Below are 27,890 nucleotides of genomic sequence, written 5' to 3' on the forward strand. Positions count from 1 at the left end.
TTGTCCTTCTGTTCGTACTCTCCACGTTCACCACCCCGATCGGGGGCAATAATAAATAATTTTTTATTATTTAAATAATAATAATAATAAATATTTTTGTTATAAATATTAAAAAATAATCAGAACAAAATAACAAAATGTTTTTTATTATTTATTTGTGATTATTTAAATAATAATAATATATATTTAATATTATTTATATAGTTTTAATATTAATTATTAATTGTTATTTTTATAAGTGTATTTTTTTAGAATAGGGGTTTTAAAATTTTAATTTAATTATTAGTAGTTATTTGGTGACACAATTTGAACTATATTAATTTTTAGTACTTGTTAGGATAACCAAATTAATTGCCCTCCAAATACCACCAAACCAACCCTACTATAACTTGCCAGGTGGAAAAAATACTCCTAAAACTGAGCAAGCCCAAAAATTGAAACAGATAAGTAAGGAAATAATATCACATAGATTTTGGAAAAGTATGATCCAGATTAAATAATATCACATATATTTTCGAAAAGTATGATCCGGATTATCCACAGTACTATGTTCATTATGTCGACATTTCAAACCCCAAAGGGATCCATCATCAGGACAGAAAATGAATGATAGATTGAGAGAAGAATCTACCGACTAGAACAGATAAATAAATATATACCTAATGGATGATAAATTCAAGTAAAAGAAGGCTAATTTAAAAAACTAAACTACATATACTATTCAATTTTTATTATTTTAGTTTTAATTATTTATTTAATTTTAATTCTTATTTTAATTAACCTAATATGAAATTTTAGTAAACAATAAAACTAATTAATTCTATTGAAATAAATAAATAGATTAATTGTAATAAGTTTATTTGTATAATTAGTTTTTAATTTTAATTAGTTTTTAATTTTAATTTTACTTTTATTTAGTAATCTAACTAAATATAATTAGTTTAATTTAATTTAAATTCATATTTTTATTTTAACCTAATTTTACTCAAACAAATAAATAAATAAAATTAATTAATCCATTAAATACCTAACTAAAAAAATAAATAAATTAATAAATAAATTAAATAAAATTAATTAATCCACTAAATACTTAACCTGGAAAGTAATAAATGATTGATTTGATTTAGATTTAATAATGCTTTGAACTTTTCTAAAATATTAAACTTTTTCGACGATTTATTATACATATAGTTTCGGGTGGATTTCTTAGAATTTTCCTGGATAGATCTTACCATGTCCACCGCAACCTTTGGATCAACAAAAAAATACCCCTTCCAAAGTAAACCATAAATGCTAGGACTCCAATGTCCACCACAACCTTGGGATTGACAAAAAAAATACCCCTTCCAAAGTAAACCATAACTTCTAGGAAGTATGCCAGCGACCTAGATCTTATGTGATTGACCAATATGATAAAATATCGCTACATATAACACCTCAAAAAGATAGTCAGGACAAGTACGCCATCCTCCCAAACTGGAAGTGTGTCGAATTATATAAAACATTCCCTCCAAGGCCGCTCCTCTAACATGGAGAGAATAAGATCCACCATATAGGAAATAAAAAGGCGCGGTGCGAGACAATTTAAAATTTCCCGATCTCTCGAAGCATCACTTTTGTCACTCAGACAAACATATCATCGGTCATACAGGATCATAACCAGGGGATGATACTGTAGCACACCCCAAAAATCAACAACATCAACAACACCAACACCACATGCACTTCCACCATCTATAGCAACATCAGATACTAAAATCCTTGAAAGGCTCGTTGAAGACAAATATGGAACAAAATTCCTTCCACAGATGAGATATATACGACCCACAAGAAATTCCCCTAGGGTCGTTGCATGTACAGGGGACCCCCGACTCAGCACACGAATGCAGTATACACATTAACGCTTTCATCCAAGGTAGCAGATAGCCGTAATCAACATATGGTATAGGATGTAGAACACACATAGGAGCATAACAATGATGTGGATCAGAACCACCCCGGGTTGGTGCACATCGTGTCAGGATATGAGATAGAAACCCTACCATACCATACCAAATAAAAAACAATAGATAATAGTCCCTTACTCAATACTCCCTGCAGCCCTACCAGAAAGACGAGGGAAAAACCACCCCACGTAGAAGTATACTTAGGCAAAGTCAATAACAACAAAGAGCGTTGTTCCCCTGCTCCATCATGCAGGAGAACTAGCCCAAAAGGTATTGGATGAGTCGTAAGGTGAACAACGTCGCTAATCTGATAAACACCTGTGGACTGTAGACATCATCTGAAAACATTCACTTACCCATATTTCTTCCATAGTCTGCAACTTCCCATTGAGTGAAAGAACTTATGAAAACTAATGTTGATGAGCTTTCCTAAGACTATTTCCTTATGTCGAAATCCTCTCAAACATTATTGTTGTCACCAATATGCTACCCTGAAATAGCAATGGCATGTACCAGAGTTCAGGGAATAGCAATGGGATGTACCAGAGTTTAGGGAAATACAAATACCTCCAATGGTAACATTAACAGTTGTAGGCGTGCACCGTTCTTGTGCCTCATCTAGTCTCATTGGCATAATGGACAAACTGGATGCGTTGCATGTCTGGTGGGGCATCTTTATGTCGGTAGTTGATTCCCCGAATATTTGGGAATCAAACGGACATTGACGTGGTCAATTTTTTCACAGTGCCCATGTCCGTCCGATTCCCGAATATTCGGGGAATCAACAGTCGACTTAAGCTCAAGGATCTGGTGGCGCCTGTGGCCGCACCAAATGTCACTTGCCACTTCGCCAAACAGAGTTTTGTTCGCAAACCATGCAATAATCATTATTGATATTCCCCTATGGAATCGTTATGCGAGGTAGCTGCAACAGATGGAGGATGACCTCTTGTAACCATAGTTACCAAATTTTAATTCGAATTTGACAAGATATTATAAAAATTTGGATGAAAAAAATTCAATTCTGAAAAAATTAGACTCTATATATTTTAATTTCAAAGGGGTGCGACCTCCTGGGAAGAAGCTCATGTATATATCATTATTTTTTTATTTTATTTAAAATTTGACTAATTCTGTTAATGTAACAAAAGTAGTACAAGGAGGCACAGGCCTTTGCAGAGCAAGTCCCAAATTATGCCATGTTTAACAACAAAAGGCTGGAAAGAGACTGCTTGCACCGGGGAAACCAGTCCAAAACTATAAGAGTTTACTGCCCACGCAGGGGTAACATCCTGTAGTGCCAAAGTGGAACAATTTTTTGAACAATCATCAAAATTAACAACATTGCATAAAAGAACACCAGAATAGACCCATAGTATTGGGAGTTGGGAACTCAGAACTTGAAAAACTTTGACCAGCTAGGTGTTGTTAGGAGGAGGAGGTTCTTCCACTATCAGACACCTATACGCCTCCATGTCATCTTCTGCATCCTGTTTATCTCTCGATGTTTCTTCCATGTTCTTGAAGCAGCGTGGAATGGTGCATCCCTGAGCTGCTTATATTTATCTCTCGATGTTTCTTCTATGTTCTTGAAGCAGCCTGGAATGGTGCATCCCTGAGCTGCTTCCAGGGGCTTTTCTCTTGTTGGTGGTGGTCCGCGCCTGAGTATTGCGGGCTGGGTCTTCAGAGTTTTGTGGCTCCTCTCTAAATGCCATCGAGATAGTCACTATTATGCAAGGGCGTTCCAGCATGCAACGAAATTGAAATTGTGCAGAATGACTGGGTTGCAGAGATGATACAGAGGCAGCAGGAGGTTGGGGAGCAGCGTCAACAGGCTGAGGACCTGCAGTCTGAGCCCGCCCTCGACCGCTGTGAGTGGTTGGGTAGCGTCTAGAGAAATGAGCTGTCGAAGGGGAGGATGAGTGAGAGGGGGATGAGTCAGAGTGGGTCAAGGAGGGGGGGCGAATTGTTTTTCCTCTGCTACTGCCCCTCCTGCAACGCATACGATGACGCAGACGAGGCATGCTCACCTGGTCAAAATTGAGCGGATGAGGATGAGAAGGAGTAGTGCCAAAGAATGAGTGGTCAATGAGAACAGAAGGACTAGTTATCGGCGGTTCAGAGCCGAGATTCAAGACCGAAGAACCAGTCCGAAGGCAGCATAGAAGACTTTGCGAGAAATGTGCACCATCCACCATCTCAATGCAGCACAAAATTTGGCAGCGTCTCCCCGTTGTCGTGCGCGACTTCGGCTCTGCCGCAGCAGGGAGACAATTGCAGTTCAGAGGAGGCGAAGCGGGGGGAAGACGGTCTGAAGAGGCCATCTTAAAAACCAGATTGATGAAGCCTCGACCCGCACAGTGCATTAATATGCCATTAATTTCGGCAGTGACCTTCTGGGTGGAAGCGTGGGTGGCCAAGTGGCCTCACCACTTGCCAACCCAAGGTCGCTGCATAGTACCAGCGTGCCTATACACCCGCATCCGGGAATATATATCATTATTATTAGGTCATGGTTACATCATCATTACATCATAGTTGCGTCAACAGACACAACATATCGTGTATTATCATCAAATTGAACCTGAGTGGAGATCATTAATGAACCGTCCCAACCACCCGGGATAATGTTAGGATAAAGCATATATATATATATATATATATATATATATATATATATATATATATATATATATATACTTTGTCTTCATTTTCTTCCCATTTATTTTGAGATTTAAATAATTTTAATCAACATAATATACAAAACTCAAAAATATTCCTCTTAGTTTATGATTTTATTTTAAAATCTTTTTTATAATTAAGATGTTTAAAAATTAAATATTTAAAATTTATTTTTATAAAATTCCTCTTTACATAAATATATATAAAAAATCAATTCTTAACATAAATATATATAAAAAATCAATTATTTTCTAGTCAACTTCAAAATTTTCTTTCCTTATTATCTCAGCTTACTCAATTTTTTATACCATTAAAAGAAACACTAAAATTTTGAAATCTAGGAAAATTTCAGCTGGCCATGCCATTAGTTTCCATTTTAACTGTTATCTTGTCTCCATTAACAACTATTTTGTGTAAATTTTAAAATTTGGGAAAATTTCAGCTGGTCATTAGTTTCTATTTTACCTGTTATCTTTTTTTTTCAGAGAGAAAAACAGTATAGATTATATTAAGAGCATATAATGATCAAGTATACATAGTGAGAAAGGGCCTCAGCCACATGAGCGGAAACAGTAGAGCAGATCAATGTGTATGGGAAAAAAAAGATCCCCAAAAATTCTGGACATGTTGATCAGAAGGTAGCAAAAGAGATCTGGAAAGTAGCATAATAGAGACATGCGCAGATTAACACAGAATAGCTGGAAACATATGCAGAACATATCAGAAGATAACATAAGAGAGAGAGGGCCAGCTCAGTCCAGCGGCATAGACCCCAGAATAGTAGACAATATGGAGTCCAGCGGCAAAACGCAGCCCTGGAAAATCCGACCATTCCTCCACTTCCAGATGTGCCAGCAAGTTAGAATGAAGAGAGCATGCCAGTTGGAGCATTGAGAGCCCCACCATGAGAAAGCTTCCTGAACAGAAGAGAACAACCGGTGAGGGAAAACATAAATCAAGGAGAGCTCATACCAGATAGCAGAGGAGGCAGCGCATTGAAAGAACATATGGTAGTTCGTTTCTGCCTCCGCCAGACAAAGATGACATCTGCCAGGACCGTGCCATCCTTTCTTTTGTAGAACTTCCCAGGAGAGGTTCTTGTTGGAGAAAAGAAGCCATGAAAAAAGGATAGATTTGAGAGGGCAGGGGGCTTTCCAGAGGATGACGGGAAAGATAGAAGGGGAGGGAGGGATATCAGCTGAGAGGACAGAGTAGAGATATCGGACAGAGATGGGAAGGATTTTGTTTTTGGGGGACCAGATCAGTTCGTCCTTCGTGCCCAGTTGAAGGATCCCACGGTGAGAGAATCTTTGGGTGAAAGAGAGCCAAAGAGGGCGGAGAGGGGGAGGGATGGCTAATTGGAGGTCGTTTTTCCAGATAGGTTGAAGAGAGGACCAAGAGTCTATAAGATTGTTCCAGGTGAAAAGACCCCTAGAGTGGAAAAAGGAGAGTAAAACCGGTGGTATCATGGATTCTAAGTTGTATAGAGTAGGATCTATGCCAATGAGGACACATGAGCCAGAGAAAATTGACCATTTTAAATTCTTCAAAAAAAACGATTGGATCTTTCTGAAACTGTGCCAAATGGGGGAGCCATTCCTGATGCCGAGAGAAGACCTTCTGTACCAGTATGCCATGTTCCTACCTTTTAGATACTTTTGGTTGATGAGAGTGCTCCACGGACTGTTTCCAAATATGGCCCTGTGTAGAGATTTGCAGATAAGCGCTTTTCCAAAGAACTTCATGTTGAGAAGGCCCCATCCACCGTTCTTTTTTGGTCTAGTGATTAAATCCATCTTCACCAGGTGAAATTTAGCCTGATACGATCGACCTCCCCATAAGAAGTTAGCAGCAATGGACTTCATCTTCTTCGTGACGGAGGCTGGAAGGAGGAAGAGGTGGCCCCAATAGACCGCAAGTTGGGAGAGCACCGCCTGTACCAATATGAATCTGCCAGCAAGGGACAGAAAGCGCATTTCCCATCTAGAGATCTTGTTGTAGAAGCGCTCAATCAACCAGAGCCAGTCCTGGCAGCGGTATCCCTTCGCTTTTAGGCGGAACCCCAAATATGAGAAACCATCCATAATCGGAGCAAGGGAAATACCAAAGCGATCAGCGATCCACTGTGCAATTACAGGGTTTGTATCATTATGATATAGCACTGATTTCCCATTATTAATCTTGAGACCTGTGGCGGATTGAAACTTCTGAAAGAGCACATAGAGACAAACCCAAGTAGATTTGCACAGCATAGCAAAGATTAAGATATCATCGACGAAGAAGTTGTGGGAGAGAGAGACGTTCCTGCAAATCTTGACAGCTTTGCATCTTCCTAGAGCAACAACATGATTGATCTGAGTACTAAGAGAATTCATCACCAAAATAAACAGGAGGGGCGAGAGAGGGCATCCCTGGCGGAGCCCTCTCTCAGCTTGAAAGAAGGTAGATGGGATTCCATTAATGATAACCGAGAAATGAACACTTTCGACGCACGCCATAATCCAGCAAATTGCCGGAGGCCTTAACCCAATCTTAGCAAGGAGGATTCTGAGAAAACTCCAATCGACGCAGTCAAAAGCCTTTTTAAGATCGATCTTGAGAGCTGCAGCATCAATGTTCTTGGTGTAGATGGAAGAAAGGCACTCCTGGGCCATGGCGACAGCATCGAGGATAAGTCTGTCCTTAAGGAAAGCGTGTTGTTCCTTTGTTATGAAAGAGTTAAGGACTTTCTTCATTCTTTCTGCAATTATTTTGGAGATGATCTTATAAAGCGAGTTGCACAATGCAATCGGCCTAAAGTCCCCGAAAGAAGGAGATTTTTCTTTTTTGGGAATTAATGCAACGAAGGTGGCCGAAAGAGCAGAATTTATGCTTCCAGCGATGTGATTAGTTTTCATTTTACCTCTGCCTCCATTGACCTCAGTTTTCATTTTCTTGTCCGGCCTCGGTTAGACATCTATTTTGTATTTAGAAAGAATTGCATTTACCATTTCAGACACACAAATTAATAGATCTTATCATAAACTATAAATTATGATTTTATTTGTTTATCTAATTAAAAAAACTAGAATAAATAAATTGAAGATTAAATAGATTTTGATTGCGCCTTTAAGTCCCAGATTGGGTATTACACACTGCTCACTTATAAACAAGAAATAGTAAGCAATACAGATGTGCAAAAAAACCAGAAATAATAAGAAAACCCTGATTAGGAATGATGCACTATCACATCAGACTGATTAGGGATGCACACTCTCACATCAGACAGCTAATATGAACCAGATCGAATTTTTATGGAAGTATTCGAAATACGAATCCAAGTCACGAATTTCCGTATTTTTTCATCGATTCGGACGTATTAGGTAACTATGCTTGTAACCACTTGAATAATGCAGGTTGCTCAGGAAAACGTTGAGATCGCTCGCCCAATTCTATTATTCTCCGTTCTAACTCCACTTGCATTTCTGCTGAGGGATCGATAAAAGTTCGAGACATATATTTGTGGATAAAGGATTATTTTTATATAATATAATAAAATAATAATAACAACTTTAAGGTTATTATTAAATTAAATATTAAATTGCTGATTTTTTTTTATGGATAATTTATAAAAAATATTTACAATAGTTAGAATAATTTATGTCACTACATCAATAATTGCTAATTACATATTTACAAGATATAATAATAATAATAATATGATCTGTTTTTAAGATCAAAGCTAAGCTAGACTCTCTTATTTGTGGGACAATGGACTATCTTTGCACAATATAATAATAATAATTTCATTTTAAGGTCACTATCAAGCCAAATGTCAAATTGGTGTAGTGAAACTCCTTTATTTGTAGGATAAGAGACCCACCTTTAAAGCTAGATACCAAATTGGTGTACCTTCCACTTTTATTTGCGGGACAAGGGAGTAACCAGACCCTCTTATTTGTGGGATAAGGGACTATCTTTACACAATATAATAAAACAATAATAATTTAATTTTAAGGTAGCTACCAAACTAGATATCAAATTGGTGTTTGAGACTTCCTTATTGATAACTTATAAAAAATATTAACAATTGTTAGAATAATCTCTGTCACCAACACTAATAATTGCTAATTACATATTTACACGATATAATAATAATAATAATAATAATAATAATAATAATATAATCTATTTTTAAGATCAAGGCCAAGCTAGAGCCTCTTATTTGTGGGACAATGGACTAACTTTACAAAATATAATAATAATAATTTAATTTTAAGGTCACTACCAAGCTAGATGTCAAATTGGTGTACCGAGACTTCCTTGTTTGTAGGATAATGGACCCACCTTCAAAGCCATATATCAAATTGATGTACATGACACTTTTATTTGCCGGACAAGAGACTTACTTTCATGTAACCATTAGACTATCAATGTCTACAGAGGTGTACATACTATAGTCCCCTTTAAATACCTATAACCTATTACCAAAAAGCATATATTAGTAACCATTAAATCTACTCAAACTACTCTTGATATAATATACCTACACATCAATTTAAAAGACTATATAAATAGCCTAAACTCACTTCACATACTCATCTTGGAATGTTAAAAGTGGCAGGAATTTGGGCAAAAAAGTTCAAAAAATCTTGCAATAGCAGTGTTTGAATCATGTTTTTGATGGTATAAATAGATTCGGTGCCATCAAAAATCTCTGGGGCACCCAAAATTTTGAAATTTGAAAACGGTAATTTAAATCCCTACCTAATTTTATCAAAATCTTATAGAAATTTCCATAATTTTCCCAGAAAAAAACAATCTAACTACAACCTAATAAAATCTTTTATATTAAAAAAACATTTAGTAAAAAAATACTCTTTTTAATCAGACGAGAAGATAACTACTTCCCAAGAAAAGATGAGAAGGTGGTTTGGAATAACTTTTTAAAAAGATATCCCTGAGCTTAAAAAAAATTCCAAACGCGGGAAGGGAGTCTGTAATTACTTTCAAAAGGAAACCTACGTTATATTCCATAACAAAGATACGAGTTTAAAAAAAAAAAAGAAGATACGAGTTTAAAAGAAAAGGAAGATACGAGTTTAAAAAAAAAGGAATCCTTGCCTTTAGAAACAAACACCGGAAGGTGTGTTCAATTTTACTTTGGAATAATTTTTTCTAAAGTAAAATGTGTTACTCCCGAAAAATAACAAACTTTCAAAAGGAAACCTACCTTGTATTCCATAACAAAGATACGAGTTTTTAAAAAAGGAATCCTTGCGTTTAGAAACAAACACCGGAAGGTATGTTCAATTTTACTTTGGAATAATTTTTTCCAAAGTAAAATGTGTTACTTCTGAAAAATAATAAACATCGTAAGGTGTGTTCAAATTTATGTTGGAATAACTTTGCTAAAGTAAAATGTGTTATTTGTAAAAAATAAAGAGAGGTGAGATATTTATTGGATTGGATGATGGAAGTGTCTGCTATAAGGTTGTTGTTAAGTGCGAAGAATATATATTTTTTTGTTTATATGAAATTTGTTTAATTTGGTTCGGTGTTTTATTGGGTTATTACATGAATTTTATGGAAAAAGTTGATGGAATGTGAGGAATTTAGGTTTTATTAGATTATGTGTTACTCCTGAAAAATAACAAACATCGTAAGGTGTGTTCAAATTTATTTTGGAATAACTTTGCTAAAGTAAAATGTGTTACTAGTAAAAAATAAAGATAGGTGAGATATTTATTGGATCATGGGAGTGTATACTATAAGGTTGTTGTTGTTAAGAGTGAAGAATATATTTGTTTGTTTATATGAAATTTGTTTAATTTGGTTTGGTGTTTTATTGGGTTATTACATGAAATTTTATGGAAAAAGTTGATGGAATGTGAGGAATTTAGGTTTTATTAGATTATTAATTTAAATTTCACAAGAAGAAGTTGGAGATGGAAACTAAAGATAAAATAAATTGAACTAAAACTTACATAATTTTTTTAACAATATGTTTTACTTAATTACAAAAAAACACAACGACTTATAAATAAAAAGACAAATTATTTTATATTTAACATTAAAATTGACTCGACCTAAAATCAAACTTAAAACAATCAAACAAAACAACCTCGTTAAAATCAAACTTAAAACAAACAAATCTAACTACTTTGTTGATATGAAATGGTGTGAGCAAAACAACCTGATCTTATAATTCAAATAAAATCTACACTTACCAGCAATATTTACCCGTTTATAAAATATTTAATACAATTAGTTGTATATCCCCACCATTAAATTTAAATAAATATAAATCTAACCATCAACTTATACAATTCGACCGAGTTAAATATCTTAAATTAGTAACTAAACTTTGTGCCAGTGAACAATGTTTCAAAGCAAATATGCCTTCCTCTCTGTCGGGAAGGTGGCATCGGGATAGCTTTTCGAAAGAAGGATGCCCGCCATGCGAAAGCGGGCCACGCAATAACTTTCAAACCAAAGACGCCCGCTTCTGAACCTTGGAAATTGGGAGGGAGGGAGTTCACGTTGTTCTTGAACTGGAAGCGACTAACTGAATTCTGATTGACAAATTACTTTTACTTTCTGCAGTTGGAATAATACTGTTCAAAATCCGCAACAGTTATTCGTTTTTTTGTATTCCAAACGTCAAACGAAAGACATGGAAAATACGCTGAAACTTGATATTCATCGAGTCTTGGTGTGTGTATATATATATATATATGCACTTGCTTGCTCTGAGTTCTGAGTTTTGTGCAGTGCTCTGATTCTGAGTTTTTTGTGAGGCTTGTAGCTTTGTGCATTGCTCTGATTCTGAGTTTTTTGTGTGAGGTTTGTAGCTTTGTGCATTGCTCTGATTCTGAGTTTTGTGTGAGACGTGTAGCTGCACTAGCTTGCTCTGACTCCTGAATTTTGTGTGAGATAACAGTTTGGAAATCCTCCACAGTAGTGGCCACTATATGGAGTTTTAGCTTTCCTTTGTATGCAGATTTTGTATTACTATTGCTGGGAGTCAAGGTGTAGTAATTGTGAGAGTTTTCAAGATATACCCACTAGTGGGAGGGCTGTTTTGTTGTGTTGTGTTATAAAGGGATTGCATAACTTATTACATTGTGTGTGTCAAGGAGAGATATGGAAAATATGAAGTCTGATCGGGGTATCATCTCTGGATTTATTGGTGTGGCCATACACATGACAATCCAGCACATACTTCAGCACATCTATATTGCCAATCGCTGCAAGAAAGAGTTGGCAGTTCTGAAAGAACTGGTAATGAGCATCGAGCTTACCATTCTGCACATCCAGCAAAATCGCTTGGTATTCAAAACTGAAAAAGATAAAGAAAATGCGCCTTCAGCTGTCAACAGATGGCTTAATGACCTGGACGATCTTCTCCTTCAAGCATCAGAAATTGTGCAACAGTGCTCAATACCAGAGTCCCGCGCTAATTTTTCTTGTTGTCAACCTAAAAAGAAGATTTTATCTTTGAATAAAGATATTAGAGAGCGTCTAAAATTGTCTCCTTTACTTGTCCGAATTCCAGAAGGCCAAGTGGGAGACAGTCAGAAGGTTCTGGAGGGACTTGGGCAGACTAAGGACCGCCTAGAAGCCTTGGCTTCTTCTGCAACGACTTCCGAAACAGCAAGGAAGAACTTGATGGTCAGTGATAGCGTTCTCACTGCATTGTCAGAAAACAAGGAACCATATATAGTGGGACAAAGTCAAGCCTTTGAAAATCTGCAGAAGTTGGTGATAGATGATGTAAAGGCTAAGAACATTGGCGTGTTTGGCAAGCGTGGATCCGGAAAAACCCTCCTTCTCAGGACAGTCTACAACAAGCAAGAGGTACGCACTCATTTTAGCGAGGGTTTAATACTCTGGTTCACTGTTTCGCAAAAATTTTCTTTTACAAGTCTTGTGAATGATCTCTGTAAGCAAATCGCCATACAAAAAAATGATTTAGATTTGATTAAAGATAAAGAAGAAGAAAAACAGAAAAATTGGTTGAATCAGCAACTGCAGCAGAGTAGTAGGTTTGTGTTGTTTTTAGATGATGTTTGTGAAAATAATGCCACAAGTTTGTTGGAGGGACTGGGTAAAATTCAGTCTGTAAGTGATCACAGCAACTCCAAAGTTGTTGCCAGTTACAGGGACCCCAATGCATCGTCAAAAATGGGAATTGCAGATGAGTACTCAATAACAATCCCGGCCTTGAACAGAGATGACAGTTGGGAGTTATTTAAACAACATGCATTTCCTTATAATAAAGCAAATGTGCCCTCCAACAAGGATGAGGAAAAGTTGGCAAAGGATGTGTGTGAGATGTGTGGAGGGCTTCCGCTGGCAATAAAAGTAGTAGGGAGGACAATGGCCGGCGGTACTGATCTGCGGCAGTGGGAATGGGCTCTTCACAGCCTGCTCAAAGCAACCCAAGATACAACAGAAAGCAGTCGGCCAAACGCGACCCAACACACAACAGAAAGCAGTGGGCCAAGAGATACCCAAGAAACAACAGAAAGCAGTGGGCCAAAAGCTACCCAAGAAACAACAGAAAGCAGTGGGCCAAGAGCGACCCAAGACACAACAGAAAGCAGTGGGTCAAGATCGACCCAAGAAACAACAGAAATCAGTGGACCAAGAGCGACCCAAGACACAGCAGAAGGCAGTGGGCCTAAAGCAACCCAAGATACAACAGAAAGCAGTGGGCCAAAAGCGACCCAAGATACAACAGAAATCAGTGGGCCAAGATCGATCCAAGAAATAACAGAAATCAGTGGACCAAGAGCGACCCAAGACACAGCCGAAGGCAGTGGGCCAAAAGCGACCCAAGATACAACAGAAATCAGTGGGCCAAAAGCGACCCAAGACACAACAGAAAGCAGTGGACCAAGAGCGACCCAAGAAACAACAGAAAACAGTGGGCCAAGAGCGACCCAAGACACAACAGAAAGTAGTGGGTCAAGATCGACCCAAGAAACAACAGAAATCAGTGGACCAAGAGCGACCCAAAACACAGCAGAAGGCAGTGGACCCAAAGCAACCCAAGATACAACAGAAAGCAGTGGGCCAAAAGCGACCCAAGATACAACAGAAATCAGTGGGCCAAGATCGACCCAAGAAATAACAGAAATCAGTGGACCAAGAGCGACCCAAGACACAGCCGAAGGCAGTGGGCCAAAAGTGACCCAAGATACAACAGAAATCAGTGGGCCAAAAGCGACCCAAGACACAACAGAAAGCAGTGGAGCAAGAGCTACCCAAGAAATAACAGAAAGCAGTGGGCCAAAAGCGACCCAAGAAACAACAGAAAACAGTGGGCCAAGAGCGGCCCAAGACACAGCAGAAAGCAGTGGGTCAAGATCGACCCAAGAAACAACAGAAATCAGTGGACCAAGCGCGACCCAAGACACAACAGAAGGCATTGGGCTAAAAGCGACCAAAGGTACAACAGAAAGCATTGGGCAACCCTTGAATGCTTGCTTAAGGTTAAGTTTGGACGCACTGGGCAACCAGGACTTTAATTTGCAATTGTGCTTTCTGTACATAGCTGCTGCCTTTTCAGAAGATGCAATTATTGATGCCCAGGAGGTGATTCCCTTGTGGATTGGAGAAGGTTTCCTTGCAAGGAAAGAGCTAAAACATGTACTTCAACACACAGTTTTAGCAGATCGTCTTTTGATTGAACCAATGATAAGAAACACTGAAGGGCGCCCAGTTTGCCTGAGGATGCAGGACCCATTTGAACTCGGAAGGCTTTATCTGGACCTGTTAGCAGAACGTTGTTTGATTGAACCGACGGCTAGAGACGCTAGTGGGCGTGTGCTTCGCTTCAGGATGCTCAAAGTTGTGCATGATTGGGCAATCCCAATTGCTAAGGATGAGGAAAATTTCTACCATTGTGTGGATAACAGCTGGGAGGATTTGCAGAAAGATGGATCTGCAAAGATCAAAAGGATTTTCTTGAGCTGCGACAAATTGAGTTCTTTTCCGCAATTTTCTTCCCCTTCATATTTAATACGCTCATTGTTGATTTCTCAAAACAAAGAATTGAAAATTCCTAAAAAAGTGTTCGGCAGTATGCTGTCTCTCAAGGTTCTGGATTTGAGTGGGGCATCAGCCGCCTCATTGCCAGAGAATGTGGGCTGTTTGAAGCAGTTAAGATGCCTAAAGTTATCAGGCATGCCGATCAAAAGACTTCCTAAATCTCTTACAGCTCTTGGATACCTCGAGGTCCTTGATGTTAGCTTCACTGACATCGAAGAATTACCCTCTAACATTCATTTGTTGAGATCACTCAGGTATCTGGGCCTTCGTGGATGCAAAAAGTTGCAAAATCTTCCTTGTAACATCTCGGGCCTCCTGTCTTTGCAATACCTGTATCTGGATGGATGCGACAAGTTGACAGAAACTCCCAGTAGCAGATGCAAAAAAGTGGCTTCTCTTCATAGCTTATTTGATCTAATACAACTTAAAAAGTTTGCTCTACAAATCAACTCTGAACAATCTATCGGAGAGGGGACACTAGGGAGTATGACTGAATTGGACACCCTCCTCTTGGTACTCCCCGAGATGGAAAGTCTACCCTATGACATAAATAATTTGTCAAAGTTGAGAAGCCTTTCCCTGAAATGCTCTAAATTGGTTAAGCTGGAAGCATTTACATGTTCTGATTTGACTGAAACGGAGAATAAAAAGAAGAATGATGTTACCAATTTAAAACATCTGAGGTATCTTAAATTTTATGAGTGCGGTATGTTGAAAGATATTCAACATTTACATAAACTCCAAAATTTAAGACAGTTGGAGATTATTCTTTGCCCCGAGGTAAGGAATTTTCCTCAGGAATTTGGTGGGAGAGATGCATTTCCTGCTTTGAAAATATTTTCATTGGTTGGATTACAGAACTTAAAGGAGCTGCCAGGAATAGAGGAGGGTGCAATGCCTTCTCTTGAAATATTTAATATAATGAATTGTCCACTGTTGAAGGGATTGCCCACTACTTATTTGAACAATTCGAGAGTTAGAATAAGAGTTTATGGTTGTCCAGAGGTAAAAGTGGAGGCAAACATGGCGGCAAACATAAATTTGGTACAGGTGGTATCAATGTCAAAAGGCACAAAAGATATCATAACAAGCACAAAAGAAATCATAACAAAGTACCGGCCAGCATTGCAAGAGAAAGAAGATTGTTTTTATGGTGAATTTTGGTGTAATGAGTTCTTTCAAGAATATTGTATCCCATTTAAAATAGAGAAAATTGCTTAGATATAGTGAGTATTGGTGTAATAGGTTTTTTATTTTATTATTTTTGGAAAGTGTTATAACACTTGTATAAATTATATTTTTATGAAAAATATTGTATTTCTTTTAAAATAAAGATATTAATTATATAGTGAATTTTGGTGTAATGTTTTTTTTTGGAAAGTTTTATGACATTTGTATAAATTATGTTTTCATGAAGAATATTGTATCTTTTTCATAATAAAGAAGATTGGTTATATGGTAAATTTTGATGCAGTAATATTTTTCTATTTATAGAAGATTTTATGGTATTCTGTAATATATTTTTTCATGAAAAACATTATACTTCATCCAAGACAATGATAGGTAAAGGTTGTGAGTAACATGGTCCTTGCCTTTGAAAAAAATGCACATATAAAACATTAAGAATGATTTCATTAAACATCAAGAACACATACATAGACATAAAAATCACACATCATACACTTTTAAGCTATATTTATGATTCAACCATATTTATTATTACCATGTGATGTAAAGAACATTTGAAGGTGATATTGTTAAGTTATTTTTAATAATGTCAAAGTTAAATTGATTTATGATGCTGGCCTAGTTAGGTTTTTGAAGTCTTCTAAAATTTGTAGAAACTATAATCAACTAACAATGAATTTATCTAGTAGTAAGTTTTTGTCCCCAGATACAAAGCCAAGTAAGAATTGTAGGGGAAGCGAGGAGAATGCAACATAAAAAAATTGTGTGTAGCACTTTAGATTATATTGAATAAGTATTAATCAATCACACGCTATGATTAAGTTAGCAATGATACAAACTCGAATAGAGAAATATGTGAAGTCACGCTTAATGAAATTGTGTTGCAAACATGTTTTAATATTGGAACACTATTGGTACGTGTGGGTTATGGTTTGCACTAGTTTTTATATTGCTGTGATGTCCTATGAATTGCATTAAAATATGTGTTCTTATTCTAATTGATCATTATATTTTAGAAATTTAATGTGGTGATGATTACTCAACAGTCTAATGTGCATGGCACCTTTGATAGGAATGAGAATATACCTTAAGATGGCTCTAATATTTGTGGGTATGATTTTAAAAAGTTATCACCTCCATAAAGTTCACCCTATAACCTCAATGACGTAGAATAGTCAATCAAGCAAGTAATAAAACAATAACCTCGATGCCCATGATCTAGAAGAGATTCATGTTAATCCTAGATCTATCATGCACTGTAAGGGATCAAATCTCTTGAGGTGAAACCCTCTTTCAGAATACAAAACTTGAAGAAACATTTGCACCTCAAGAAATTTGATGGTTCTTGGTGCTTGATAGTTCCGGGGTTGACTTGAAGCTATGTTCATTATGTGTATGTGTGTGTGTATTGAAACATACTGAGATGCACATATTGAAATATTTCACTTATAACACACAATGAAATTATATTTTTACTAATATTTTTAAAAGCCACACATCTCCTTCATAGTGGAAATATATATATATATATATATATATAATTGTGATTACTTTGTCTCTCTCCATATAAAGTTGATATAAAATTATGTTAATTGATATGTACACTGAAATATTTATTTATGGTTGACACTAAAAGGTTATTATGTTATTAATATATATTTTTTAAATGCAACATATTAATTAAACACAAAATAAATGACATATTTCCTTCTCACTAAACTATAATATCAATATTATTTTTAAATGTCACATGTCAATTACCAACACCCATACATCTAAAAGTAGGGTTTGTTATAAACAAGTAGATAAAGAGAAATTGGATTTTACAATACAATAAGACCAACTTACATCTCAATTACAATGCGACAATAGGATCACAGGGATCATAGGGGCCACCTTCAAAGTCTGACAAGTCCCAAATGAGGTCATACATGTAAAGGTACTAATTTTCTCAAAATATATTCTAAGCTCTATAGTAGCTTTAGTTGTTTCCCATTATTTGAGAAACCAAAACCGCTAAGCTATTGAAAATAGGACCAAAATGCGCTTTCACAGCTTGACAGTGAGTACTAATGTAATGATTTAATATTAGTAGTTTGTAAAAATATTCCAACTTTCCCTTGACAGTAGCGATACATGCATAAAAAATACTTACCACAATCCCTTGCCAAAACCCTCTTTGTTTCTCTTTCTTTACACACACATGGGGAAATCAAACTTGGAAAAAAAAGGAAAAAAAAAATAGCCTACATTGAAATAAAACTAACTCCTTGCTCTAGAAACAAAATAATACTCTAAAGGTTTAAAATATCACTACTAAAAATCACCATAAAACAATAAGAAAACATAAGCCTTTTTATATCATAAAGAGTGTGGTTGAATAACACTGGTGTAGTCTAGGATGGCCTAGTCCAAATCAAAGGGTTTATACTAACTTAACCCAGGGAAGTAATCCCTTAATATAATAAATACTAAGTTAAAAAAAATAATCCAAAATGAATCTTAACCTTATGGATGTGAGTCTAGGGTGAGAGCTAAAATCTAGAAGTATATGTGAGTCTAAGATGAGAGCTAAAGTCTAGAAGTAGACAACTTTGAATGATTGAATGGTGTTCTCTGAATTTGGTGGTTTTGGGATGACCACAAACTAAATGTATAATAGACATTGGTGTTTTCTTATAAATGGTGGCTTAAGGATGACGACAAACTCTATCTAGTGGAGATGGTGGTTTAAATATGACCACAAACAATTGAACTTAGCTCAAACAATCAACAGTTCTCAGAACATTTCCTAATTTTGCAAGAAGTTAATGCCTTATGGGAAATGGAAGTGCTCTCATATGGTGGTTTAAATATAACCACAAAATTAACAAAATGGTGAACATGGTGGTTTCAAGATGACCACAAATTCTTTTCAAGCAGAAGTTGTAAATATTCTACTAAATGGTGGTTTAAGAAAGACCACAAACCAAATCATGCTCATGGAACATGCCTCTGACTTTGTGATATGTAAATTACCATGGATATTCCACTGGATAGTTTGACACAAGATATCTAATAAAGTAAATCAAAATCTATCTTATGAAGGTTAGATTCATTTATATTCCATATTTGTTAATTATTGAGTATATGCTTATGCATGAAATAGATAAAATGTGGAAAATAGAGAACAACAACTACAATCACACACCTACCACAATGAACACAAATATTTTCTTTGGGATACCTTTATGGAAGAAAACCCAGTGAGAAGGTGATGATCTTACAGTCTCTTTTGCATGGTATGAAAATAATGCAAGTATAAAGGAAAAGGAATTCTTTGTGGAGTTACCTAAGACTCATATCCTATTAGAATGCTATAGAACACTAACCCCCTCTATTATTCTCTCTCACTCCTGCTCTTGGTTGCTTTATGAATAAGATAAATAGTGTAGAATAAAACCCCTTCTCCTTCCATTGGTTCACTTTTAACATAGTTTGATAACCAACTAGGGGTTAGGATTGACTCCTTCAAATATAAAATAGAGTTACAACTTCGACCCTTCTAAAGTCTTATTCATAGTCCACATTTGACTAGCCCCTTTCATATGAGAAATGGGGCTTGAAATGGAATCCTCCCAAACCATAGAGGTTAATCACAACGTTTCAACTTGTGGGAGGCATAAACTCTAATTGACACATTTATTCCATTGTTGGAGAGGTATCTCAATGTATAATAACATCTTAGGATCCTATTGAGAGGTGGTTCTCCTCTATTTGAACACACTCATACAAACCTTGAATATCAAAGATTAAACATTCAACTCATGCACTTGTGAGTGGACTAGGTGTTCTTTGGAAAGAAAATAGAATAAAAGAATAAACTAAATTCTTATAATCTCATTCCACATTGACATCCATAAGCATATGTGAGGAAACATAAATGAAGAAAAATCAGTAGGAAGAAAGAATTAGGATTGGTCCACATATATAGAGAACTATAAAATGATATCATGCATTTGGAATCACAAGAGCATAAGAAAAAATTCATGAGATTCCTACTTCTTATTTGGAAAAGTATCCAAATAAGAAATACAAACTATAAGAGAAGTATCCATTGGGGAAAATCCAACCACTTGGACAACCAACCAAATTATAGTCTTTGCAGCAAAGTATCTACACTTGCGGTCACTCAGTTTACTAAGGTGTTGATGGTGTTGGACCCACCAACATGTTAGGGGATCTCCCCGGTAAGAAGTCCCAACTAGACCTCAGAGTGTTTGGAGTAGGAGTCCCAGAAGTGGGTAGTACAGTAGTGCCTTGACTACGGTAGTGCACAAACGTAAGTATGATAACTTTGTCAAAAGAAAGTGTGTGACCTTGCTGTGAATCAAGTGAGATGCATGGGAATTCTAGCACTGAGGGGAAAAGGAAATGTGCCCCTTAGAAACCTGTAATAGCATGCAAACTGAAAGGAACACACGAGTGAAATGACATCACAAGATGGAAGTGGAATAATCCACAATCTAAAGTGACGAGTTAACACAACAACACGTCTCCAACAAGATTCATATAATCGCATACAAAATCATTGATACACAAATGTGTAAGTTAAATAACATACATTGCTAAAGTAACCAAAATAGTCGAACTGCAATAACAACATATGCATGAAAACGTGATGGCTTAGTTATATTATATAAAGTGTAAGTTTCATCCATACATACACCATTGACATCCACTAGCCCCAATAGTGGAACATTATAGTCAACACTGCCTGCTCCTCCAAAGAGATGTACTCACTCTACGCTATGGAGAAGCCAAGGCTCGTCACAATACTCTCCAAGAATTCTATAACCAATGCCTACACAAAATCTTGGCTTCCAAAAGCCTGTACAATGAGTTATGAGGTTCTATATATAACAAAGGGTGGGGTGACCCTTGACATTCCCCTTTGACTCTTGAACTACCCTCATGACTCTTCACATTACATAGTGATTGTCCACATTCCACTAGTGACACTTGGAATTTCACATACAACATATTTACAACAAACAATTTCCACATATACCCATGTGGGAAAAAAATAGGTTTGAGTCAGCCTAACAAGACAAACAACATCACTCGGGGTCTTGGGGAAATACTAACTCGGTAACCTCCTCGCGGTGACAAACTGATACTAATCTTGGTACTACGCTATCATGTTCCCGTATTGTTTGGTGATGTCTTTATCGAAGCAGATTCTTGCGTCCATGGCTTCCGGGTATATGGTTCTGAAACCTCTGCCCAACTCATCTTGAAGCATGTGCAACACTGTCCTGAGTGTGGTTGGACCACTGATGTACTTTTGAATGTTCTCTGTGCTTAGTTGCAAGTCATCATTGGTGGCTTCACGCGTCAACTGCTCTATGTACCCATCAACCTCCAACATGACCTTATCCTTCCTCATGGCTTGAGTGAGGGTTCTGATGGAAGGTATCCTGTGTGTCCTCACTATGACATCTAGACTCCTATACAACCATGCATAGGAAGCCTCAATGCTGGTGATAAGCAGAGGGGGATGTTCATAGTTCCATATCAACATCTGAATCTGTGCTTTGTCTTTCTCTGCTGACAGCTTCATCATCTTGTGCAAGTAAAGAGGGGCCCCCTTCTACCTCATTGTCCATTCCTGTACATTCTCAATGGCAGGGTGGATGTCTTTGATAGTTTGGGTTGTCTTTGCGCATTGCTACTGAAAACCGTACAGATGGACAACTTCTTTGTGCATGGTGAGAAATATTCTATACAACGTCCGTATGGTGGTCTCTAAATCCAATATCTACACAAGTACTTCTTTCTTCATTTTTTCCATAGTGGATCCTGTGGTTGCTTTGTTCTCTACCTGACCTCTTACAAGTCCTTCACCATCCGATCATACTCTGCAATCAAGAACTTGACCATTGAACTCATGGCTTTTGCATAAGCCTGAGAAGCCTCGACCATCACAAATGGATGTCTTCTAACATCTAATACAATCACCCTTTCCTCTATGTGTACAGGTGTTGTGTGATCATATGGGAGCTACTTCCTACGTGCCTATACAATCTTGTGTTGTGACTTGCTGAATGACAGATTGTACACATCCATCTCCGGATCATCATCATGGAGAACAACCTCTCCTTGCTCGCTCGGGACCAGTTGTAATTCTGGAGGTGGCGGAGACTATGGTGCGACCTCGAATGCTCTCGACATGATATCAATGTCTTAGTCATGTGGCTCTTGTTCCATCTCCATGTCCGTTACCTCAACCGTCTGCTCAACCTATTGAGAGAATTCCTGAACAAGCACCTGGTCACCCTCTTCTTCATCTGTTGGCTACTCTGCTATCTCAACTTGTATAGGCGCAGTTTGCTCTGTCAGTGTGCCTTTCCTTTCCTCCTTTTCATGTTTCTACTCTTCCCTTTCTCTCCTCCTGAGCTCTTGCTCTGCTTTCAACTTTTTTTATGTTTCCTACAACTTCCTCTCTATATCTTCCAACATTTTCTTATCTCTCTTCCTCCGTTCTACTCTCCTTCCGTGTTGTCACCTCTTTGAATCTATCTCCAAAGCTACTCTCTCAATAAGAGGATATTTTCTGAACTTGTAGCTTTGCTCAGCCTCTGCGCTCTGGGAAATCTTCCTCTTTCCTTTGTCCTGCACCTTTTTGCTGATCACTGCTGCTTTTGTTGTTGCTTCCTGTGGTGCTACTGCCTGTAGTGTTGCTTTCCATTGTACAACTATGCTGATCGTTTCATTGAGCCTAGAGGAGTTATAGCAATACCTCCAAGGATCTTCCTTTGTCGAATGACATGCCCCGTGGATCCATAGGTAATACACCTTTTCACAATGGTTCTTTCATATGCAATGGGGGTCATACGGAGTGAAAATATTGGTGCTGAACCCAAACGTTTTCAAGTCCTCGACCTCGGCATCCACATATTTCAAGGTACGAATCTCGTACAAACCAATCCGCAAAGGAAGAGTAGGCCATGGTGCCTTCTTCCTCTTGTGCAGTCCTACTGATAACCCTGTGGAGATGTGGTATGCAACCTCTTGCATGACCAGCTTGTCCATGGCGAATCTTGGTAGCTCATGCGGAGGCTTCTCTACACCAAACATCCTTATGAAGGTGTAACCAAGTGTGGCATACCAATCTGTAATGTTAAGCAATACCTGCATCACTTCCTGGGACATGCAAGGTGGATCCTGTTCGAATACCATCCTATACAACAGAGTGATGAAGTGGTCAGATAACATTGCAATGACTCATCGATAGCTACACTCAGAGAGAAACTTTCCATAGATATTCACAACATCCTTTGATGGTGTTCATGTCCAACCCATGCCAGGGAACTGCTACTGGGCACAGATTGCATCAAGCAGGTATGCAAACATAAATAATATTACTTGCTCATCCTTAGGTGGACTTTGGGCATTAGACACATGCACATTCAACTGAAGAGCCAACATGTCAGACCAGTTGAATGACCTCCCTTCATTTTCCAACTGCTCCAACATAACTACCCAAATTTGTGGGAAGGTCTCCGTGCTCTCTTGGCCATACAAGCGGCATGAAAAGATGACCAAGAGTTGGTAAGCCTTCCTAAGTGACTTCATCTTGTAGACCTGGTTGGATGTCGCTCTGAACTTCGATTGATCTTTTACCCAACGCTTCATGATGACTCTAATGTTCACATTGTTGTTGGGAGTGTAGAACAGTGCATCCATGTAGTTCACCAACTGTTGCAAGTGATACATTTGGTGGTAGCTTTCCGTCCTAAAGGTGGCAAGTTGTGTTCTACTGGTACTGTTTAGTGTCATCATCTTGGGATCGGTATGTGAGACAATCTAGTGAATGATATCCACGCACGGGAAGGCAGGGTACCTTCATGCAACCCTGTACAAACCTGACTTGTGGATGTTGACATAGACTTGTCAAACTTCCAGATCTTCCTTGAAACTGCATGTAAATATGTCCTTTATTTCTTGCCATATAATCTTCATGTCCTTCTCTATGAACAATTGTGTGTCTACATAGATAGGCAAGTTCATGTGCACCTGTTCAACCACGTCTCCAGTGCTACTCTCTATAGTATCATTTGATCCAACTCTCTTGGAAACCATGATGCATGTACTGTGGAGAAGCTGCTCAACAATTGATGTACCTGGAGATAAAGAGAACACTCATGGCAAGAAAATGTCGGCTTAAAAAAACAAAGCACTTCAAGGATTGATCATGCAACAAACTGGGAAACTGTTGTGCGAGATTGTACAGTTGTGACTTTTAGAGGTGAGAGACTATCTATTGAATCTGCGCATTGCGCAATCCCAGATACCAGTCAGAGGTACTGCTGACTAGAACTGCGCAGAGCGCAGTCTAGTATGGCTAGCTGTAGACTGGAACTGTGCAATACATTGTTCATTCAGGATTGATGCTGGCTAGGACTGCGCATTACACAATCTTAGTGGGCAAGACTGGGGATTGTTTCCCAGGACTACGCAGAGCGTAACTAGAGCCAGCCACTCGTAGCCTCTACGTAATTCCTGGAGCCAAGGTAGAGCCTTGAGTTCCAGAAATGCATAGTGCATGCCGAGAGAAGCTAGATTTGAGCCAAGGCAACCCAGATATGCCTAATGAAAACTTCAAAATGGGTAGATCTGAATGCATAAGTGAAGGATGGTGTAGATATGAGTGAATAGTCTTGCGTGGAATCAAATCAAGTGTAGAAATCAGTCAAACAGACAAACAATGAAGTTGGTGGGGAGAGTCACTGCAATGACGACCGTCAGTGCAAAAACGGGATCATGCATGTGACGCTCAAGAAATATAATGAAAAACTTGAAGAAACACTTCTACAAGTTAAAACAAACTAAAATCCTAGCGGTCGTTCAATAAAACATGCAAAATAACACTCACAAAAGCCAAGGAAACAAAAGTGACAAAAAAAAACAACAAAAGACTTGAAACGCAAAACTTACCCGGTAAAGCTACGACGATTGTGTTGAAGGTTCCTAGATGCCTTAGGAATGCTAGAGCTCCAATATCAAATGTGAAAATGAGCTTTGGTGGCATCCAAGTCAACTGAGTTGTTTAGATTGGGGATGAGGGGTATATTGATGCATAAATAATATACACTTTCAGAGTTTTAGTTTCATCTTTGATGTTTCTCTGCTTCCAGCAAGCCTGGACAGTACCTCGACGGAGTCAGTTCAGGAACACAAGAATTTCTCGTCTACCAGCGAGCCTGAACAATACCCGACAGAGTTGCTTGCTTCACCTCACTGTGCAAGAAGCCTTTCTCTTCTTTCACCTTTATTTATTATTTTTTCCATTTTCATTTTTCATTTTTAGATAACTGTGCATAGGCACTTATTTATTTTCATGAGGCAGAAGAGGGATCCCGACTTATTGAGAGCAATAAAGGTTGTTCCTTCAAAGAAGTATGTTATATATACCTTTGAAATACTTGTTAAGGTTTTCCCCCTCACCTTACTCTACTTGACTGAGTCGACAAAGGTTAACCGAATATAAAATAACCGATTAGAGTAGGCAATACTAGTTAAAGTGAAAGCGTTGTGTTTTCACCAAGACTCACTCTAAACATAACATATTTTCCATCAGGGTATCATTGACTGAAAGAACGCAAGATCTTCGTAAAGAGAGGGGATACAGATAACCACTTGTTAGTAGCTATACAAGTCCTCTTGTACATCACCTTGCTTGTCTCAAGAGCCAAACATAGTTTCATGTGAAGCTAAACTTGCAGGTGAAAAACAAACAAACAAACAAAGTAAAGGACAAAAGTAAAATGAAAGCAAAACAAGAAAGAAAACACTACTCCTACTCCTAAACTAAATAGTGCATGGGCCTACTCACGTGAAGTGATATCTCCAATGCAGCCACCGACGCATTGGTTGGCCCATGTTAGTGAAGACATGGTTGACAAGAAATTCAGGCAAACCAACATGCAAGAAAGATAAAACAATGAAAACCAACACGCTCGAAGTTTGAATGCCTCCACAGAAAATAAAAAGGTAAAAGTGCAAGACAAACACTATGTGGACGTACCGTGGTGTGATAGCGCAATGTGCATAGACGACGAATGTACACAATCTTTTGATCTTTTCAGATGAGCAAACATGCAGAAAGAAGAAAAATTTCGCTTCGCAACATGACTTGCTACGTATGACTCCTCCAATGCATAAGTGATAGGATTGTGTGATTCTGGTGGAGGGTGTAAGATGTGCAGATCAAATTGATTTTCAATGTGCGCAAGAGAGTGATGAGGAGCCTGGGATGTTTCAACAGGTTTTTGATCGGGAGTGGAACTAACCTCAAGACAGTGAGGGCCTGACATAAACATCAGCTCATGCTGAAGTGCCTCGACTGCTTGAGGGGTTTCCACTTTGTTAGCAGGTAGATCATCAAAGAACAGTGGCTTAGAAAGATGAACATAAAATGGATCAGAATCATGATAAAATGAAGGAGTAAAGAGATCACGACAGCCATGATAAAAAAATTCGAGATGTACATCAACATCCTCATGATCTGATGAATCGTACAGAGGGGTAGATGAGAAACATAATTTTTCACACTCTGAATTTTCAGAAATGAAAGATGACAGATTGAGTGGATTCAGAAGGAAATATTTGTCCTCACCACAATCAAATGATGGACTAACATCCTGTGTGCCTTGTGAATGATCGGAAGTGGGAACATCTGAGAATGAATTCTCATAAGACAAATGAGAAATGGCATAATCACAAAATATGTCAGGAAAAAGAAGATGAGGTGCATTCGGAAGGATTTCATCCTTCACCGCAAGTTCTTCTTCAGATTCCCACACCTACTCATAAAAATGACAACGTAGGTTGGCTGCTCAACACCAACTCCGTCCACAACTTGATCCTTGTGAACATCACATGCGGAGTCTAGAATGGAATAACACAAGACAACAAAATCCAGAGGATCAACAAAATGAGGATGGAGGTTGATAAAACAAGTTCACGTGACAACCAACAGGCTCACAGTGCACATCTACACAAAAATCCAGAGCATGTGGGGTGGGAGGAGGTGACAGTTCAACATATGGGTTCACAACTTCTCCCACCTTGTCCTATAGAGCTAGAGTTGTTTGATGAGGGGCAGACGACGAGTCACTTGTGACAGAAACCTTGTCCATCTAATATTTGGCAGCTCTAACACCGAGGTATGTTGGGAGGGGTTTGAATGATTCTAACTCATGAGGATTTTCTGATATTTAAAGAAGATATTGAAACCTTTCCTTGAGAAATTTCAAATCGACTTCATCTTCGGGGATTTAAAAAGAAATATTACATAGGCGATCCCAGAATTGCATAATAGATTCATCAGGTGCTTTCCATAATTCTAGAATTTTTTTATTAAGTGCTTGACGATCATAATGATAGAAAACACGACCTAACTCTCTAATCATGTGATCGAAAGAGTGAATGGAGGTTGCGGGAAATGTGTACACCATTACCTGGAGCGCCTTTCGAAGATGTAAGCGAACAACCCACAGACAATGTTGTTTGAGGGAACTTCATTCTTATGACAGAAGCTTGTGAAGGCAACTGTGTGCCTTAGCAGGGCTACTCCACCTTCACCATCATACTTAAATTGTGACAAGTCATCAAGAACATCCTCCGACACTTCGAAATCATCTCCATGAGAAAAACATGTCGGAGGTATGATTGTAATGTAAGTCATGAATGATATGCAAAGATTCATAACATACTTTGAGGACTCAGCTTGTCATTTGGCCCTCATTCTAGTGCCAGAAATGTTGATGGTGCTGGACCAACCAACATGTCAAGGATCTCCCCGGTAAGAAGTCCCAACTAGACCTTAGGCCGTTTGGAGTAGGAGTCCTAGCAGTGGGTAGTACAGTAGCACCTTGACTGCGGTAGCGTGTAGAGGTAAGTATGATAAATTTTTCGGAAGCAAGTGTGTGACCTTGCAGGGAGTCAAGTGAGATGCATGGGGGTTTTAACACACAGAGGGGAAAAGAAAGT

Source organism: Pinus tabuliformis, chromosome 3_1 (genome assembly GCF_031772625.1).
Source record: "Pinus tabuliformis cultivar Carrire ecotype Pingquan chromosome 3_1, CPIR1, whole genome shotgun sequence".
In the NCBI taxonomy this organism is placed as follows: Eukaryota; Viridiplantae; Streptophyta; class Pinopsida; order Pinales; family Pinaceae; genus Pinus; species Pinus tabuliformis.